Source organism: Pongo abelii, chromosome 14 (genome assembly GCF_028885655.2).
Source record: "Pongo abelii isolate AG06213 chromosome 14, NHGRI_mPonAbe1-v2.0_pri, whole genome shotgun sequence".
NCBI lineage: Eukaryota > Metazoa > Chordata > Mammalia > Primates > Hominidae > Pongo > Pongo abelii.
Window position 1 is genome coordinate 116,136,569 of NC_071999.2, and position 21,910 is coordinate 116,158,478.

A 21,910-nucleotide genomic window follows, 5' to 3' on the forward strand; every position below is an offset into this window, starting at 1 on the left:
TCTGGTTGGCAGTAGTCATTAATGGGTTGAATCATTTTAATTTAATATCAGTTATAAATGTCTGTTAATGTTGAAAAAGATGGTCAACCTGACTAACCTATATCTTCCGCAGTAGATTTTTTATATATTAAAAACTCCATGTAAAATGAAAGTCATATTAACTCTAAATTTTGCATGGACATAATTATTCAAGGATGCCTGGAAAACTACACAAGATTCTCACAGGATGAATATGTATTTATCCTGGGGAGGCCCTTTTTATTAATGTCACATATAAAATTTTAGTCCAATTACATGCATAGCCACCTAACATGCAAGTGCAAAATAAAAATCAAAGTTCATTTATGAACAAAAACATCAATAAGATAAATACACTCCAACATTATGTCTGAATTTGTCTAGAATTTCAAAACTGTGTTTATTATTTTTTGGAACTGGGGTTACAGTTATATAATGAAAGTGGTATGCAAATAACATATCATGTATTTTTCCTAATCTCTGTGTCCATAATTAAGGCAGATATAATTTACATTATTGTAATTTTTATGTAATTTACATTTAATTACATATACATGACATATGCTTGTAATTTACATACCATGGGCAGTGACTTTTAAAATCTGTTTTAGTTATCTATTATTATATGACAAATTACACCAAATTTAGTGATTTAATACAACAATAATCATTTATTATCTTTCATACTTTCTGGGGGTCAGCACTTGAGGCACAGCACATCTCTGCTCCATGATACCCGGGGCTCATCTGGAGCTCAGAGGCTGGGGCTACAATCATCAGAGGTCCCATTCCCTGGCAGGCAGGGTGGTGGATGCTGGCTGGGGCTGGGACACTCGTTGGAGCAGCTGTCTGGGATGCCCACACATGGACCATCCACGTGGTCTGGGCTTCCTCATGATGGAGTGACTGGATTTTGCCTATGTGGTAAATCATAGAAGAATCAGAGAGAAAGTGAGCATATTGCCTTTTCTGACCTAGCCTCAGGAGAGATGGGGCATCACTGTCCCCAGAGTCTTCTGCCCGAGGCACTGCGAACATGAGGGAAGGTCACAGAACTCCACCTCTCAATGGAAGGTTGTCAAGAACACACTGTAAAGTAAATAAACTGTAAAATATATATCCCATCCTGAGATGGGGTACATATTTGTGTGACCATTTTTGGAAAATACACTCAGCCATGAAGTCTACTTGGCTATTTACTAGCTTTGGTACAGTTGCAGATGAAATGTTTGTGTCCCTCCCAAATTCACATGTTTTTGACTTCTTAACACCCAAAGTGATGGAATTAGGAGGTATGGCCTTTGGAAGGTGAGTAGGTCTTGGGGTTGAGACCTCATGAATGGTATTGGTAACCTTATAGAAGGGATGCAAAAAGGACCCCTTGCCCTTCTACCACCTGTGAACACAGCAAGAAAATAATGTGTCTGAACTAGGAAGTGGCCCTCACCAAATCTGATGGCACCTTGATCTTGGCCTTCCCAGCCTCCAGAACTTGATAAATAAACTTCTGTTGTTAATATGCTACTCAGTTTATGGTATTTTGTTATAGGAGCCTGAAAAAAAGCACACACAACTGTATTTCAAATACTGAATACGTTTTTTATCTTTTCCTATAATAATCACAATTTAAAATCCTTCTTCCATTATTTTGCAACGTATTTCTATTACTAAACCAACTAAGATTTATGATCTTTTCTACTCTGTAAAAATCCAGTTGTATAAAGTTAATAAACAGTGTTTCCAAATTAAACATGAAGTTCTTGCAGCAAAAAATTCAAAAAATTTCCAAAATCTAGCAGTCAAATAAACATATGTATAGTGACTTCAGCCTAATTTTTTTTCCAGAGGAAAATGGAAAGGAATTATGTTATGGGAATTTGCAGCTGGTGGGTAAATGTACAGCTTGGGGAAGCAGTATGACGCATTGTGGAAAAACCTAGAAAGAAATCTAGAATATTGCTAGAGAGAGAAGGGAACCCTTCTGATTGGTAACAAATAGACTAGCAGGATGATGGTTTTCTATGGAGTACAATACTCAAGAGTCCAGACAGTACTGGAAAAGAAAGCTGCCAGGAGCTTAAGATCAAATTAATGTCAGATGATTTCAAAAAGGAGGAAGAATCTTTATCTGAAATTCACACATCTTTAAAGGTACATAAAGAAAGCACTAGAAACTCTTCTAGAGTTTCTAATGTGAAGTTTCTAATGTGATAGCTGTATATTAGTTTCTAGTGAAGTTTCCAATGTGAAGACATCTGTATATTAGGTACCAGGGCTGCATTACGTATCACTTCGCAACCTCTTCAGAGCAGGTCCTGAGCATTTGGTCTGGAGGCTGGCCAGCATGGCACCGGACACATACACACTGGCCAGGAGTCCTGCTTGGGTGCTCCAGTGAACACCCACTTACCAGGATTCATTGATCTGAGAGTCAGAAGTGACCTCAGGCCAGATGTGGGGGCTGATGCCTGCAATCCCCACATTTTGAGAGGCCAAGGTGGGTGGACCACTTGAAGCCAGGAGTTTGAGACCTGCCTGGCCAACATGGTGAAGCCCTGTCTCTACTAGAAAAAAAAAAAAAAAAATTAGCCGGGCATGGTGGTGAGCACCTGTAATCCCAGCTACCTGGGAGGCTGAGGCAGGAGAATCGCTTGAACCAGGGAGGCGGAGGTTGCAGTGAGCCGAGACTGTGCCACTGCACTCCAGCCTAGGTGATAGAGTGAGACCGCGTCTCAAAAAAAAAAAGAAAAAAAAAAGGCCCTGTGCGGTGGCTCATGCCTGTAATCTCAGCACTTTGGAAGGCTAAGGCGGGTGGATCATGAGGTCAGGAGATTGAGACCATCCTGGCTAACACGGTGAAAACCCATCTTTACTAAAAACACAAAACATTAGCTGGGCATGGTGGCACGTGCCTGTAGTTCCAGCTACTCCAGAGGCTGAGGCAGGAGAATTGCTTGAACCTGGGAGGCGGAGCTTGCAGTGAGCTGAGATGGCGCCACTGCACTCCAGCCTGGGAGACAGAGAGAGACTCCTCCGTCTCAAAAAACAAAAAACAAAAACAAAAACAAAAAAGAAGTGATCTCAATACATCACCAGATCCAGTCCTGCCTGGATAGGCAGGTAGGAGTTTCTTGGATTCACTTGCCCAACAAGGCAAGCATGTATTAGAAGCACGTAGAGATGTGCTCAAAAATCCCACAGAAGAAGAAGTTGTAGAATCAAACCTGTTAACCCGGGTCTGCTTCCTTCTGGTGTTAATGCCATTCACTCCATTCATCATGCTTTAGTATAATGGAAACGCAGTACACTGCATCCCCCCTGGCGTTTGGATAGAGGATGAGATGCCTTAAATTGCAGGTCAGCTCTGCCGTCAACATGCCACACAGCCGGAGGGCAGGGCAGCTCCTCACCCGTGGAAGGGAGACTCGTTAGGTTCACACCAAGGGTTCTTCTCAGTTCTAAATTCATGAGCTCAGATGCTACATCTTTTCCATAGAGTGGGTGCTAAGACAGACACAGCCACACCTAGAACGTTCACGCAGTGGAGCCGCAACGGCAAGATGATCAGGAGCGCGGCAGTGTCGTTGGTGATCTGTTTCGCTGCGTTGGAATTGTTGGGCGAGGCAGGGGCTGATCACACGCACAGCCAGGTCAAGCAGGCACAGGGACAGCATGCTGACATGAAGACCAATCACCTATCACAGCGTTTTCACGGGAATGTGTCAGGCTGGTGTTTTGTGACCTCCTGTCACCGCGGCTGCTCACGCCATGGGAGCCCTCAGGGCCTCTGATCCCCAGTACGATGACGTGAGGGGCTGCGCAAGGAGGTGGCCGGGGTCAGCAAGCAGGTCACCAACAGGGGAGGGGACCCTGCCTCTGGGGCTGGGTTTTTGATGGTTTCTAAACACAGATCGCAGGAAACAGCAGCAGCTGAGTGATCTAAGGTCGGTCTCCCTTCCCTAAAAGGCTTCACGGCAGGTGTTGTTTGAACGCCTCCAGCCACCACACCGTGTGTGTTGCGGGCTGGTGTGGACAGAGCTTTGCCCTCACGTGGTTATGTGTCCAGATTCCGGCAACTTCTCTCACAGCCTCAGAATGTAAATCATGTGAGATACAGAACTTCACACAGAGCTCAGAATCCCTGGAGGAAAAAAGACATGGCCATCAGAAACCACTCAAAGAGAAGCCCCAGAGAAGGTGCCACGTGCAGGCAGCCATAAATGGCACCCATGAAGGGAGATGGAGCCTTTCTAAGCTTGGTCTAAAGGTCGGAGGTTGAACATAGGACCAAGATTTCGAGTAAAGTTAGCTTGGTGGTTATGTCACATTCGTTCTCCCCGAGAAGGAGCAACAGGCATGACTAAGGGGCGCTGGCAGATTAAACCAAGACGCGTTCCCAGCGCTGCCCACACCGCATCAGAACACAGCTCCGCGCTGACTAAGCATGTCATTCTAGGTACATTTAAATAAAATTCAATTTATAGTAAATCTTCATCATACGTCTATTTTAAAATGCTGATTCTTAAAAAAGAAAAAAAGAATCTTCGCTTCAACGTGTTCGGTGCTTCCAGATCTGTCCTATCCGTTCCCGTTCTGGTTAAACCAGGCTTTCCTCATAACCTGCGCTCACCTTTGAAGTCAAGGCTCAAAATATTGTACGTAAAAATGTTTTATTGTTGTTGCTCAGTGTTAAGCAATCAGAGATGCCAGGCATAAAATTAAAATGCCACCCCAAATAAAATACTTCAGAAGATTTTAATCTAACAAAGCGTGCATTAAACATTTGTTATGTTGAAGACACCGTGCAAAACACTGCAAGAAACAGAGGTGGAGGCGAGGTTGGCAGACTAAGGAGGTGAGATGGAGGCAAACCCAGGAGCTCCATATGGAGGCTGTATCATGCGCATTGGAGTTGTTCTTTCTTAAAGCTGCTTCTGTGGTCAATGGGGTCACTGTGTCTCCGCTCCACATTTTACCTCAGGCGGGTCCTTCGAGTCCCTGTGGCTCTGAACCATGTGGTAGCTACTCTTTTCCATGCCTGGGGGCAGCAGATTCCTGTGACCAGCAGAAAGAAACATGATGCCAGGGGAAGCGTGTGCTCTAGAACAAGCCACGACCAGAAATCTGGGTGTTTGGGTCTATACTTCTACCCGGAGTGACCTCCCCTTCTCACTAAATGAAGGGCTGGGTGAGAGGCTGTCTCAGGGAATGTCGGCTGGAACATTCTCCAGGGGCTGTGTTTAGGCATGGCAAGGGCACGGGGAGAATTTCACACTGCAATGCCAGACCACACCTGTGAGGCCACAGACTCTGAGTGGCTCTAAGGAAAGCAGGTCACAAACACACAGCGCAGGATGCCTTTGAGTTTAGCTTCAGCTCAAATATTAGCAACAAACAAGGTAGTAGTAGCGAAAGGATATTAGCAAGCAATATCACATAAGGGTGACCATTCAAGCTTAGCTTGACCATGTCAAGCTTAGCTGAAAGTTGCATATCCTTAGTTTTTATTTTAAGTGTTTGTGTGTGTGGGGGGGGGGGGGAGTAGTAGGGGATGACCCAAATGCAGTTGGAATGATACAGAGTGGAAATAAACGAATACGGAGATCTGTAGATCATGGAGCAGAAAGTATGAGCTAAGCTTTACGTGGAATTAATGGGGTAGATGTAGTGGAGTGGCAGTATTTCTTTCCCCTCGCAGAAGTAATAGGCAGGCTGTCCTTCATGACACTGGGGTTTAGTATTATTTATCTAGATGTAATATTCAGCTGAAAATGGGACAAACATACAAATTGTATTCTGGTTTATTTTGAAACGGAAAAGTACAGTGACGTTACAAAAACAGTCACTTTAATCAGGAGCGTTCATTTCCTTGCTAATGATGGGGTGTATTCAAATGTATGAATCAGAGATTTGTGAATTTATCATTTTGCTCCCTGCCTCCCTCAGAGCCCATTATCTAAAATTGGTGCAGGAAGCAAACAGTGTCATGAAAATAGGTTAACCTAGTAAAATTTAGTTAACTGTACATCACTTCTGAAACTTCCGTGTGTGCACACATCCCCTGGGGATCTGGTTAAAATGCAGATCCTGTTTTTATAAGTCTGGGTGGGGCTTAAGATTCGGTATCGCTAACAAGTTTCCTGGAGATGCCAACGCCCCAGTCCATAGACCACAGGTTGAGAAGCAAGGCAGTAAAAAGATTTATGACTTCTGTTCCACAATCCCAGACTGCTCACTTATACTGCGAGGCAGGTGTCACGTTCAGATCTAGTACCACGAAGATAGAAAAGACTGGTTCCTGACCTCGAGAGACTCGAGGGGACAGTTTTGCTTTCATGAGTTTCATGTTGGACACAGGTGCACAGAGGTCACTATGGAATGCAAGACAGACTGGGCTGAGGTTTGTCTTGCACTTTGAAGAAGCATTTCCAGAGCAGGTTCAGAATGCAGTCAGTGACGGAAGGGGCGACTTAGTCTACAGTGTTTGTATTGACAGAGACAGCCACTGAACTATCCTGAGATGCTCCCTTAAGCCTCTGCATGTTGATAAGAACTCGTTCAAGGCAGCCAAGGCCAATGCTGTGTCTCTTAAGTGGCTTTAAATGTCACAGATAGGATGTGATGGAGAGCTAGAATAGAGGCGCTATTAATAGAGAATGTGTCCTCGCATCAGTAGCTCAGTTCATGCGGTTCCAAATAGATAGTTTTTTTTAAAGAAACGATTCCAGCCTACACACTCTCCTACTTACCAGGGTCTCAGGAATTGCGACGTGGAGACAAATGACTTACGCCCCCCACAAGCTGTGCTTCACAGAGGGGGACACCCCACTTCCCGGATCAGACCTGTCCTCACCCCCCTGGGCTGCCTTTCACATCCTCCCCAACCTCTGCATTTCACTGGACAAAGCACATCAAAATGTGACATTTCATCTCAATGGTAATAGAAATTTGGCTTTGGAATTAATGTCACCATTACATCTCTTTTTTTACGTATCCATTTTTTACCACAAACATTTTATAACCTGATTTTTGAATGCTTATCAGTTCTCTTATAATTTTACAGTTATTATTGTTAGAATTTCAAATAGTGAAAGCTTCGCTGCATATATACATAATTTAGGCTGACAGATTTACAAACAATATGTCAAATATTGATGATAGGAAAACTGTAGCTAAGTAATTCTATTGATTCTATACATGAGGATGTTTTGTATCTGGAAAACGTAATTGTGGAAACATAACGTCTCCATATAATGATAAATATTAGACTGTCACCTTTTTAAAGAAAAATAAATATTTAGTGTAGGTGCTTTTATAATGAAGACGATCAACGTGAAAAATCAGCATGATGGCAAAAAATGTGGGATATCTGCTGATTGTAAAAAGACATAGAACATCTATACTAAGGGGGCCATGGAAAATAAAAGGAAGTTACCACAATACAAGACATACTGGGTCAGGGGCTGGGTGAGCCATGACTCACTTTAAGGTTCATCTGCACACCTGTTGGGTATAAACCACAGCTTTAACTGTTGGTTGACTACAGATTCAACATCAACACGGTTGCCCTTTTATTTCAAAGACTGGGGGGTAAATGGGCTTGAAGTGACACTTTATGGGTCTGGGCCACCTCCCAGCTCTCAGAGGCTCCCTCCACCATCCCCTCCCAGGCCCCAAGGCCCACTAGGCTGCTCCCAGCACTGCCCATAGTAGACAGAGTCCCCACGGCCTCCCAGGGCTGTAGGCTGTCTTCACTGTCCTTCTCTCAGTGGGCTCTCCACTGCTTCAGTCCTTTACCCTGCAGGGAGAATAAAAATAGTCTGATGAACAAACCCAGTCTCATAACAATGATATAGTTGCTTCAATAAATGTATCTTCCCAAGTACAATCTGCATTAAATTCTTCCTAGCTCTCAGGACAAGATTAAATGTCATTTATATTAAATATATTGTATAATATGTTATATATTATTATATATGATATTAAATGTAATAGAAGAATGGCAACAACAACAGCTATCTATTAAGCCAGTGGTTCCCAAATATGTACAGTTCAGAATCACTTGGTGTCTTTTAAAAGCTCTAAGGGTCAAACTGTAGGCTAGACCAATTACATCATAATCATGGGAGTGGTCTGAGACACCCTCCCTAGCATTTTCTGAAGGTCCTCAGATGATGTGTGCAGATGAGCTTGGGAACCAATGCAGGGAACATTTACCCCAGGAACCTTGGCGAGGTGTTACCTATACGCTTCCATTTTACTGGGGGTTTTGGTCAAGGTCACTGGGATGGTCAGAGATGACTTGGCCAGCCTGACTCCAAAGCCACACTCTCTGCTGTACTTGGGAGTAACATACGCTTAATGCAAAAGGTGGATTTGGCTGAGACCACTTCAAGGCAATCCAATGAATGGATGTTTTGGGAAGAGGTTTGCTTTCTGGCCTGTCTCAACAATTTATATTCTTTCAACAAGGCTTATTGAGAATTTATTGTGTGTCAGGTCTGACCCTGGAGAGACAATGATGAAGAAGACAGGATCGCTTCTCTCCAGCAGCTCATAGTTTACTAAGGAAGATAAAAATAATTAGAAAACAGCGTGCTTTGTGCCGTGTGCTGAGGCCCTGAGAGACATCCTTTATGGTTGTGCAGAAGGCTGAATAGAAAGGCAGAGGCTTTGCATGGCAAGGAGGATGAAGAGTTGGGGGAGTCCAGGCAGTAGAAATAGAACATATGTGAGGCTCTGTCCCCAGGCTCAGAAGATCGGAATAATTCTCTGCAAAAGGAGTTGGGACCTCGGTCATGATTAGGCAAGGACTAGAAACTTCCACAAGGGCAAGAATGCAAAGGGCTTCATCCAAGGGGAAACTGGGAGACATGAACTATTTTATTGTTTTACTTCTATGCAGAGCAACCCTTCACTCAATGAGTTTTTACAAAGAAAACTTACAACACGGGGCCTCTGTTGGTGAATGGAATCAAGGTGGAAGATGATGGAGGCAGGGAATGCTGAAGACCATGAATGCTAAGGGCCATGAACACTGAAGACAGACAGTGAATGCTGAGGATGGTGAATTGATTTCTTCTTATTCCTGATATGAGGGCAGCCCCACTGCTGGTGACAGCCATGGAAGATGTGAGTGTCACAGATCAGCATGCAGTCTGTCAAAGTAGCTCATGCATCTAATCTAATCCTCCCAACAACCCTATAAGCTAGGTATTATTATTATTATTATTATTATTATTATTATTGGGGTCCCTACTTTACAGATGAGGAAACTGAGGCACACACTGGCTTGTTATGACTGCACAGCTAGCGAGAGGCAGTGGTATTTACATTATGCGCCTGATTCCAGAGTTTGTGTTCCTAATCTTTACATTTATGCACTCTCTTGCTTTGGTCTGGAATGTGCTGCTTAAGCAGACAATGCTATCAAGATTTTAATGGCCTTTTAAAGGGAAGCCAGATTTTCCTTCTCACTTATTTAGTTCTTTCCTTAATTATTCCCACAACATATATATACGTTCTATCATTTCTGCTTAACAAGAGCTGGAAAGAATTTAATTCTCTGCACGGTAAAAATGACATCAGTTCTGAGGTTTTAACATCTATAGAGTACACAAAATTGCTGAAAAAAGTTTAATTCACTTCCCACTTAGTTCCTTTCAAAGATGAAAGATTTCTTGTATCATTTCCTCAGAAATACATGATTTCATAGAAACCTCAAGGTTTTCTTTCCTTTAAATAAATTCAGACTTGATTATAACAATCTAAGTGCACAGTGGGGATTAAATAATATATTCTTTCTGATGAGAAGATAAGCTTTTCCTAGAAACATTTGAATTAAGATAGATTTTCAATCCTATTTTCAAGAATTTTTAAAGAACTGACTTGTAAACATAAAAATTTATTTTTTTGTTTTTTGTACAGTTTGATTCCTAGCTAAGAAGAGAGAACTCAAAGTTCTCGTGTTTACCACTTCTTTAACTAGTTGTGTAACTTTAAGTAACCTCCTCCACATTAATTTAATGTTGAACATTAAATCTCAGCTTCTACTTTGCTCATCTGTGAGTTACAACAGATGATCTCTAAGACCTCTTAGATGCTTTGAGTACATCTTTCTGTTCACAGACAAAACCTGTTGATACCAACAAAAATTAAGGAACACACCAAAAAATTGCTTTTTCCCCCAACTTTAGTTTTTTATGCTGGGCTTAGGATAAATTGCATACTATCAATAGGTAGCATGATTCATGATTAAAACTAAAAAGATAAAATATGTTAAGAAAAGAGTTCTTTTAAAAGTAGGTAGTTGCTCACGATCTCCGCCTGAAAGCTCCTTGATCTGATAAACAACTTCAGCAAAGCTTCAGGATACAAAACCAATGTACAAAAATCAGCAGCACTCCTATACACCAACAACAGCCAAGTTGAGAGCTATATCAAAAATTCAATCCCATTCACAGTAGCCTTAAAAAGAAAAAAACACCTAAGAACACAGCTAACCAGGGAGGTGAAAGATCTCTAAAATGAGAATTAAAAAACACTGGGAATGATGGCTCATGCCTGTAATCCCAGCACTTTGGGAGGCCAAGGCGGGTGGATCACGAAGTCAGGAGTTCGAGACCAGCCTGAGAAACATGGTGGAAGCCTGTCTCTACTAAAAATACAAAAATTAGCCAGGCATGGTGGTGTGCACCTGTAGTCCCAGGTACTCAGGAGGCTGAGGCAGGAGAATGGCGTGAACCCGGGAGGTGGAGCTTGTAGTGAGCGGAGATTGTGCCACTGCACTCCAGCCTGGGCGACAGAGCAAGACTCCGTCTCAAAAACATAAATAAATAAATAAATAAATAAATACTTAAATGTAAAACCCAAAACTATAAAAACCCTGGGAGACCACCTAGGCAATATCATTCTGGACATAAAACCAGGCAAATATTTCATGACAAAGACACCAAAAGCAATTGCAACAAAAACAAAAATTGATAAGTGGCACCTAAATAAATAGCTTCTGCATAGCAAAAGAAACTATTGACAGAGTAAACAGACAACCTACAGAATAGGAAAATTGACTGGCAAACTATGCAACCAACAAAGGTCTAATATTCAGAATCTATAAAAAACTTAAACAAATTTACAAGCAAAAAACAACCCCATTAAAAAGTGAACCAAGTTCACGAACAGACATTTCTCAAAAGAAGACATACATGTGGCCAACAACCATATGAAAATATGCACATCACTAATCATTAGAGAAATGTGAATTAAAACCTCAGTGAGATACTATCTCACATTAGTCAGAGTGGCCATTATTAAAAAGTCAAAAAGTAAAAGATGTTGGCGAGGTTGCAAAGTAAAAGCCTGCTTATACACTGCTGGTGGGAAAGTAAATTATTTCAGCCATTGTGGAAAGCAGTTTGGTGATTTCCAAAAGAACTTAGAATTATCATTTGACTAAACAATCTCATTATTGGGTATATACCCAAAGGAATATAAATTATTCTACCATAAAAACATATGCATGTGAATGTTCATTGCGGCACTATTCACAATAGCAGAGACATGGAATCAACCTAAATGCCCATCAACAATAGATTGGATAAAGAAAATATGGTACATATACACCATGGAATACTACACAGTCATAAAAGAGAATGAGATCATGTCCTTTGCAGATACATGGATGGATCTGGAGGCCATTATCCTAAGTGAACTAACACAGCAACAGAAAACCAAATACTGCAAATTCTTACTTATAAGTGGGAGCCAAATGATGAGAACTCATGAACACAAAGAAGGGAACAACAGACACCAGGGCCTACTTCAAGGTAGAGGGTAGGAGGAGGGTGAGGATCAAAAAACTACCTATTGAGTACTAGGCCTAGTACCTGGGTGATGAGGTAATCTGTACACCAAACCCCCACAACACGCAATTTTCCTGTATAACAAACCTGTACATAGATCCCTGAACCTAAAGTAAAAGTTTAAATAAAAAGAAGTAGTTGGTTGCTTCTGTCATGTAGTTTGAAAGCACCAGAAAGATATCCCTTACAAAACCCTTCTTCCCAAACTGGAACCACTGTGAGAAGTATCATTGCTCTTTGGCAGGATGACATGGTAAACTAATTCACACAACTGTGTCAATGAATTTCCAAATACACAATTCCCCATGGGAGAGGACGTGACGTACAGAAGTCCTCGTCCAATGAAGTGTGCCAAAACCAAGGGGCTAAAGCAGATCAAAAGCACTGTTGGAAGTTTTTCAGTTTTCTTGGAACCATGATGCCACAGCCAGAAAAGCCAAGATCTGGACATGTTTAATCTCATTTGTAGACCCAGAAAATCTAAGACAGGTCTCAGTTAATTTAGAAAGTTTATTTTGCCAAGGTTGAGGACGTGAGCCCGTGACACAGCCTCAGGAAGTCCTGACGACATGTGCCCAAGGTTAGGTTAGGATGCAGCTTGGTTTTATACATTTTAGGGAGGCATGAGATATCAATCAAATACATTTAAGAAATACATTGGTTTGGTCCAGAAAGCGGGGACAACTCAAAGGCGGTGTGGTGGGGTGGGGGGGCAGGTGGCGGTGGGGAGTTGCTTCCAGGCTATAGGTAAATTTAAACATTTTCTGGTGGACAATTGGTTGAGTTTGTCTAAAGACCTGAGATCAACAGAAGAAAGGAATGTTTGGGTTGCAATAAAAGGTTGTGCAGATGAAAGTTTTATTATGCAGATGAAGCTTTTAGCTAGCAGGCTTCAGAGAGAACATGGTGTAAAATGTTTCTTAAAGTCTGTGTTCATGTTAATGGCAGAGAGGCATAATAAGGCATGTCTGACCCCCACTTCCCATATGGCCTGAACCAGTCTTTCAGGTTAAATTTTAAGAGCTGTGGCTGATGAGGAATTACATTTAGATGGTTAGGGGACCTTAGAATTTTATTTTTGGTTTACACATTCAACAAAAATCTATTGAAGACCTAAACTAAGCCAAGTGCTACTCTCCAAGTTCCAGGGACTGGAAGTTGGATGATGAAGAAGACAGATGGGGTCACATTGCCTAATGCTGCACCCTCACTCGGGTTGCCCATTGTATTAGTCAAGCAGGGTTCTCTAGAGGGACAGAACTAATAGGATATATATATATATATATACACACACACACACACACACACACATATATGTATATGTATATTAGTTCTCCTATATATAGTTCTCATATATATGCATATATATGTATACACACATATACATATATATACACATATGTATATATATGGGAACTATACATAGGAGAACTAATATATATACCTATGCTAAAGGGCAGAGCCATGGCTCCTAGGCTACAGACCTGTTCAGCGTGTGGCTGTACTGAATACTGTAGGCAACTGTAACACAATGGTATTTGTGTATCTAACCATAGAAAAGGAACAATAAAAACATAATATAAAATATGTATACATATGTGTATATATATATATGAGAACTATATACAGGAGAACTAATAGGAGATATATATATATCTCCTATTAGTTTATTAATTATTATTATTAAGTATTATATATATACTCCTATATATAATAGGAGATTTTATATATATAAAACTAATAGGAGATACACATATATACACTCCTATATATATTTTATAGATATATATGTCTATATATCATAGGAGATTATATATATATAAAACTAATAGGAGATATATATATGTCCTATTAGTTTATTAAGTATTATTGTTAAGTATTGTATCTCCTATTAGTTTATTAGGTTTATTAAGTATTGACTCACAGGATCACAAGGTCCCACAATAGGTCATCTGCAAGCTGAGGAGCAAGGAGAGCCAGTCTGAGTTCGAAAACGGAAGAACTTGGAGTCTGATGTTTGAGGGCAAGAAGCATCCAGCACAGGAGAAAGATGTAGGCTGGGAGGCTAGGCCAGTCTAACTTTTTCACATTTTTCTGCCTGCTTCATATTCACTGGGAGCTGATTAGATGGTGCCCACCCAGATTAAGGGTGGGCCTGCCTTCCCCAGCCCACTGGCTCAAATTGTAATCTCCTTTGGCAACACCCTCACAGACATACCCAGGATCAATACTTTGCATCCTTCAATTCCATCAAGTTGACACTCAGTATTAACCATCACACCCATGCATCCCTGATGTTAGATGTGGCCATGTGACAAGTTTTGGGAAGGAACTGTGAGTAGCTATCAGCTGTGTCCGTTCTAAGGAAATGGATTTAAGGTCTGGAGCAGAATTCTCCATTTGGTGTCTTCTACTGCCGTGCCAGTGGGTTTCGGGTGGTGCAGGAGAAGATGCTGGAGTATCCCTCTGCCTGGGTTGCTGCATCAAAGTCTGCAGGACGGTGGCTCTAAAGAGCCACCCAGACTCACGGAGAATTTTTCCTGAGTAAAATAAGCACCTGTGGCATCGAGCACAGAGATTCTCAGGTGATATGTAACTGCAGCATTACCTAGACTGTAGGGCTGAAACCCCAGATGAAGTCCTGCCACAGAAGGTCTACTTCCTAGTGTGAGACAGACAATACAATGTTGATGAGACATGATGTCATATTATGAAGAAATAAGTGCCTTAGACAGTGGAGGGAGGTGGCGGGCGAGGGAGACTCAGTGGGCTGTTTGGATACAATGTTGAGGGGGAGTTTTTGTTCAGTAGATGAGATATCTAAAAAACAAACAACAAAGAAGGTGCTTCATGAGAATAAAAAGCATTCCAGGGAGAAAAGCTAGTGAAAGTTCTCTGCATCTGGATGAGCTTGGCCAACGTGAGGGACAGAGGAAGGTGCAGGGTAGAACGAGGTGAGCCTGGGGCACTGTGAGATGAGGCAGGGACAAGGCGGCAGGATGTCGCTTGGGTGATGGTTGGAATTTTCATGGGGTTCCAGGTACAATGAAAAACCAGGGAGAGGTCTGTGCAGGGCACTGGCCCATCTCAGTTGTAGAGCTCTGGCTGTGGTGTGGAATATAGAGTTCAGGGACCAAGAATGTGAAGAAAGGGCCCCCAAGAGATCTGTGTGGATGTCCGCAGTGTTGGGAATCAGGGGAGCAGTAGTGGGAATTGTGGGAAGTGTTCAAATTCAGATAGTATTTTGGAATTAAAGCCTTGCCGATGACTTAGGTGAGGGGTGTGAGGGAAAAAGAGAAACTAATATTGACTTGCAGTGTTTTGACCTAGGCAACTTGGTGAATGGAACTGGTATTTATTAAAATGGGAAAGATCCAGATTGAAACAGGTTTTGGGGTTAGGGCCGGGGGAAAAGAAATCAAGAATTCTCCCTGAAATACGTTCATGTCTACTTTAAGATCTACATGTAGAATATCAATTGAACAGGCATTTGCATGTACAGTTCTGGAACTCAGATCAAGTGGTCAAAGATAGAGATAGAAAGACTTTTTTTTTTAAAAGGCCGGGTGTGGTGGCTCATGCCTGTAATCCCAGTACTTTGGGAGGCTCAAGTGGGAGGACTGCTTGAGCCTAGGAGTTTGAGACCAGTCTGGGCAACATAGTAAGGTCCCATCTCTACATAAAAATTAAAAAAAAATTATCCAGGTATGGTGGCATGGTGGCATGCACCTTTAGTCCCAGCTACTTGTGGGGCTGAGATGGCAGAATGATTTGAGCCTGTGGCTGCAGTGAGTCATGATCGTGCCACTGCACCCCAGCCTGGGTGACAGACTGTCTTAAAAAAACAAAAAAACAAAAAAAAAAGGAAAGAAAGATAAAGAAAATAAAGAGGAATGAAAGGAGTGAGGGAGGATAGATAGGTGGCTAGGTTGAGGGATGGACAGGTGGATTACAGAACCTGTGGCATCTAAAGCCACAGGCATGGATGGGATACCTATAACATGCGTAGACAGAGAAGGCAAGAGGTCTGAGCACTAGGTCCCAGGGCACTCTTAGGTGTGGACCTCAGGAGGAGGAGGTGATCCTGCAGGACAGACTAGAAAGCAATGAACAGGAAGGTGAGAAAAATACCCAGGTGAGTCTGTTGCTTTGGAAGAAAGCAAGGAAAGCATTTCAAGAAGGAGAGAGTGATCAATTGTATCAGAGATGACCAATGGGTCAGTAAGATAAAGCAGAGAACCAAGCTTTGGAGGTGTGTGATGTCCTAGGAAGAACTTATCCATGGAACATGAGGGATAAAAACATAATTGGGTGAGTTCAAGAGAGGCTGAGTGTTTGTTGTTGGGGTAGAAACATTTCAGTTTACTTCAGTTCAACCCAACGCTTCAGAAAACTGTCTAACAGTTTCTTTAAAATTTTAAAATACACCTCTTGTGTAACCCAGCCATTCCATGCCTAGGTATTTACCCAACAGAGGTAAAAACATACGCTCACACAAAGAACTGTACACATATGTTCACAGCAAATTTATTTGTATTAGACCCAAACTGGAAGCAACCTAAATGCCCCTCAACAGGATAAGTGCATTGTAGCACAGTCAGCATCACTTAATCAGAGGATACGTTCTGGGAAATGCGTCGTCAGGCGATTTTGCTGCTGTGCGAACGCCATGGACTGCGCTTACACAAACCTAGATGGCACAGCCTACTCCACACCTAGGCTAAAGGGCAGAGCCATGGCTCCCAGGCTACAGACCTGTTCAGCGTGTGGCTGTACTGAATACTGTAGGCAACTGTAACACAATGTCATGTGTTACATTACTGTACACTACTGGAGACTTATAAAGACTGTGCACTTAGGCTACACTAAAGTTATTGAAAAACATTTTTAATTTTTTGATAATAAATTAACCTTAGTGCATGGTAAGATTTTTTTTTAACTTTGTAATTAAAAAATTTTTTTTTTCTTTTTCGAGACAGAGTCTCGCTCTTTCACCCAGGCTAGAGTGCAGTGGTGTAATAATCTTGGCTCACTGCAACCTCTGTCTCCCAGGCTCAAGAGACCCTCCTGCCTCTGCCCCCCAAGTAGCTCAGATTACAGGCGTGCACCACCACACTCAGCTAAATGTTTTGTATTTTTGGTAGAGATGGGGTTTTACCAGGTTGCCCAGGCTGGTCTCCCACTCCTGAGCTCAAGTGATCCGCCCACCTCAGTCTCCCAAAGTGCTGGGATTACAGGCATGAGCCACCGCACTCAGTAGTATTTTTAAACATTTTTTGACTCCTTTGTAATAACATTTAGCTTAAAACACGTTGTACATCTGTATAAAATATTTTCTTTCTTTATATCCTTATTCTATAAGCTTTTTTCCTATTTCAAAATTTTGTTTAAAAAATGTTTTGAATGTTTTTGTTAAAAACTAAGACACACACACACAGACACAGACACACAGACAGACAGACACACACACACACACACACACACACACATTAGCCTAGGCCTACACAGGGTCAGGATCATCAATATCCCTATCTCCCACCTCCACAGTTTGTCCCACTGGGAGTTTGTCAGGGGCAATAACAGGCATGGAGCTGTCATCTCCTCTGAGAACAATGCCTTTTTTTTTGAGGACTTGCTAGAGGCTGTCATACATTTAATTTTTTTTAAAAAAAATGAGCAGACATACTGTCTAAATATGATAAAAATATGGTATAGTAAATACATATGCCGGTAACAGTTTATTATCATTATCAAGTATTATATACTATATATAACTGTATGTGCTATCCTTTTATGGGACTGGCAACACAGTAGGTCTGTTTACAGCAGCATCACCACAAACACACAAGCAAGGGTGGCATTAGGACATTATGATGTCACCGGGGATAGGAATCTTTCGGCTCCAATATCATCTTGGAGGACCTCCATTATATTTGCAGCCCATGATTGACTGAAACATCATTAGTGCATGGCTCTATTGCCATACAATGGAATACTACTTACCAATAAAAAGGAATAAACTAATGATATGTGCAACAATGCAGATGAACTTCCAAATAATTTTGCTGATAAAAAAACCAAACAGGCACAAAGGATTAAATACTGCGCATATATACAAAATTCTAGAAGACTTCAAGCCAATTTCTAATAAAATCAATAAGACATTGGTTGTCTGAGATAAAGAGAGGCATAGATTGCAAAGAAGCACAGGAAGCTAGAATTGTAGACATTCTGATTGGTGAGTATTGACAGCTCATTGTGCTTCTAGTTTGCATTTCCCTGATGACTAACAGTGTAGAATATTTTTTATATACTTATTGGCCATTTGTATGCATTCTTTTGTAAAGTGTCTCGGCAAACTTGCTGGTATTTTTTATTGGGTTGCTTAGCTTCTTAATATTGAAACATAAACATTACATTATATATTCATACAATATAAATAGCACAGAAATGTATTTATTCAAAAAAAAAAAAGATTTCAAGAGTCAAACTTGCAACATTAGCTCTGTCTTCCAGGGTCTTTGTCGGGTAACGAAATCCTATAGCATTGTAGGGTGAAATATATATTATACATAAATATATCATTAGATATATAAGATATAGAAATATAAATAAATATATATTTTTAACTATATAAATTTTTTTCAGAAACGATAAAACTTTTCACTGCAAGGTTTCTGTTGTTCCCTGGCACATTCACACTTGGTGGTAGAGTATTGTGTTTCAAATGCTCCTCATTTCTATTGGTTATTAAGTTCAGTTTTTTGCTGATATTTATGTATTAGGCTAGCCTTCACTTATAGAATGTGTGTGTGTGTGTGTGAACACACATGTGCACCAGGACGGTATCTTCTACAGGTTTTGATATTGTAGTTTTTGCTGGATTTTTTTAAGAAGAACTATTGTTAAAGATCTGTAATGGCTTAAGTAGCACTGGAATTATCCTTGAAGGTTAAAAGGCACTCACCAGGGAAACTGTGTGGACCTAGAATTTTTTCAAGGGGTAGTACATTTAATAAAGCAATCATGGTAACATGTATATTGGTAGGAGGTTTAAATAATGAAATAATGCAGGTAAAGCTATCGTACTTTAGAGTGAATCCCAGTTCATATGTATAACAAGTTCAGAAAATCTCCCAGTTATAGGAGCTACCTTTTGCCTTGCAAATAAATCAGAAAGAAGGGAGATTAAGAAGAATGCTATGTCATCACACACTACACCATCCTAAATGTTTTTTTGTTCCTGGGAAATTTTTAAGAATGAGGAAAGATTTAGTATTGACAATTACTCTTTGTTACATTTTTCCTGGCTATCCTTTGGGGTTGAGCTGATGACAGGGCCATCTCCAAGCAGAAGTACTGTTCATATTTAGCTTTAAAAAGAACATAAAATTAAATTATGTATGACTTACTTTTTGTGACCTTCCATGATACAGCTATATTTTTCTGAATTTAGTAATTCCTTAAGGCTTTTTCTCTCACAGCATCCTTCCTTCACCTCTCTAGGTTCTCAGTGCCTAATATTTATTTGTGTTTTATTCTCTTACTTTTTGTCACTACATACTTTTTATTACTAAGTCAAAGTCCTTTACTTGGCCTAAAAAACACAAGGAAGCTGCCCACAGAGCGCCATCAGGGGAAACAAAGAATCCCTTCCCTACCAGCTTTATGGATACCTGCTATGGTTTGAACATCCCCTCCAAAACTCATGTTGAAATTTAATTGTCAATGTAAGAGTATTGGGTGGTGGGATCTTGAAGAGCTGATTAGGTCTTGAGGACTCTGCCCTCACGCATGTGGGTTAGTCATCTCTGGAGTTCAGCCTCCTTTTCCTCTGTCTTGGGTACTCACTTCCACCTTCCACCCTTCCACTGTGGGATGGCCCTCACCAGATGCTGGCACCATGCTCTTGGACTTCCCAGCCTCTACCACCATGAGCCAAATACATCTCTTTTATTTATAAGTTACCCAGTCTTTGGTATTTTGTTAAAGCAGCAGAAAATGGACTAAGACAATAACATTGCTGAAAATAGACTGACCTAATAAACAGAGGAATTGAATTAGCAACTGACATAATTAGAACACATGCACACACACACACACCTCATTCCTTCTAGAAAAAAACTCTGGCCATTAACCTGTGGTCCAGAATAAGCTTTAGTGACCTCAGACAGTAAACAACTCCAGTGCAGCAACACGAGTGACTGCCTGTGACTCTTTTATTATAGCTCAAGGGACAAGAGTGTGTCACGGTATAATTGAAAATGCTTTCCCATTGGGCATTCATCAACATGTTATTAAAATCTTGTTAAAATATTGTTAGCTTGTTTAAGTTTGTCTTATAAGCTCCAGATTTAGGATTTGTCTAAGTGCAGTGGAATGTTCCCCCATTTATAATGAACAATCAGGCTCCCAGTGCCTTGTGGATCCGTGTTTAACTAAAATTAATCTTTGTCTAACAGCGTTAATTAGGATGGTATTTAGAATGATGTCTTTCAACACTCTTGGGACCATGACTTACTCATAGATCCTCCAGTTGACACAAAAAGCTATGAACTCACATTCCTTTATACTTTTTAATTTTAAAGATAATATCTTTGGCAGGTGAAAGATACTGTAATTTTAGCATGTTACTTGTGAAAACTCACAGGATTTCCTAGATAGTACATAGACATCACCCTTCATAGTACTCCACGTTTACAATTGGAGGCATGGCAGGCTTAGGGCCAAATTGAGCTGCTTTCATAAAAATCAAATGTATGTCCAGAATCACATATAGGGTGATGACAGACAATTTAACTCATTAGCACAAAGTCAAGGGTTACCTGGGAAAACAATATTCCTGGAGGGAAAATTATAAGTGATTCCACTCTTTCCTCTTCCCCATGTCAGTGTACTTGACTTTATTGGATGAGAGTTCTGATGCATCCTCTGTTGTGTCACTTAATAAGTTGGGTATTGAAAGGTATAGAAATGAGTAGCTATACCATAAAGAAAACAGAAGCATGCAAACACCCTTGGCTAGCCTAACTGCATGCTTGGAAGAGCATGGAGGAAGTAACTGCAGCACAACTAAAGTTAATGTGGCCGGGCACAGTGGCTCACGCCTGTAATCCCAGAACTGTGGGAGGCCGAGGTGGGCAGATCACCTGAGGTCAGGAGTTTGAGACCAGCCTGGCCAACATAGCGAAACCCCATCTGTACTAAAAATACAAAAATTAGCCAGGCATGGTGGAGCATGCCCGTAATCCCAGCTACTCAGGAGGCTGAGGCAGGAGAATCGCTTGAACCCGGGAGGCAGAGGTTGCAGCGAGCGGAGATCGTGCCACTGCACTCCAGCCTGGGAGGCAGAGTGAGACTGAATCTCAAAAAAAAAAAAAAAAAAAAGAAAGAAAAGAAAAAGAAAAAGAAAAAGAGAAAGAACATTTAATGTAACAAATGAATTGTTTGGTGAAGGTGTTTGGCAGAGGACGGGAATACAGCAAAGAACAGCATAGGAATTTTTACCAAAATACAGAAATGCTGTGGATTTTTGCCAACTTTCCAGTGACTTTATAAGCTATGAGGTTTATAAAAAGCATAGTATGTCCTATGCTTCTAAATTTGTAACTGAAAATATCAATAAAACTGTCCAGATAGAATTTGCATTCTTGCTATGGCTCTTAAACATAAAATATTAACATAAATGCACATAAAACAAAATGTACTTGGCTTATTTTAATGCCACATTTTCTGTTTTAATCAGGACTTTTGCTGACATTGATCTACAGGTAGAAAATGCTCAGCTCTTCATTCCATGCATGTTTCTAACTATCTTACAGATATTGGAATCAGAAACTCAGACTTTCCTTCTTTCCTCCCTCCCTCCCCCCCACCTTTACCTGCCCTTTTCCCCTCCCTCCCTCCTTTCCTTCCTTCCCTCCTTCCTTCCTTCCTTTCTTCCTTCCATCCTTCCTTCCTCTTTCTTCCTCCTTCTCTTCATCCCTCCCTCCTTTCTTCCTTCCCTCCTTCCCCTTTTTCCTCCTTCCCAC

General features: G+C 41.1%; 1 long non-coding RNA gene across 2 annotated transcripts; it reads right to left on the reverse strand.

Annotated features, from left to right (window-relative positions):
• Window positions 1–234: 234 nt before the first annotated feature.
• On the reverse strand, window positions 235–4,774 carry LOC129049702 (uncharacterized). Of its 2 annotated transcripts, none has more exons than XR_008512961.2 (3): window positions 3,429–4,774; window positions 1,466–1,571; window positions 235–935 (listed from the first exon to the last, which is right to left on the reverse strand). It is a non-coding gene; the product is annotated as an uncharacterized LOC129049702 (long non-coding RNA). The 2 variants fall into 2 exon arrangements; XR_008512962.2 differs by having other exon boundaries at window positions 3,243–4,774.
• Window positions 4,775–21,910: the final 17,136 nt, after the last annotated feature.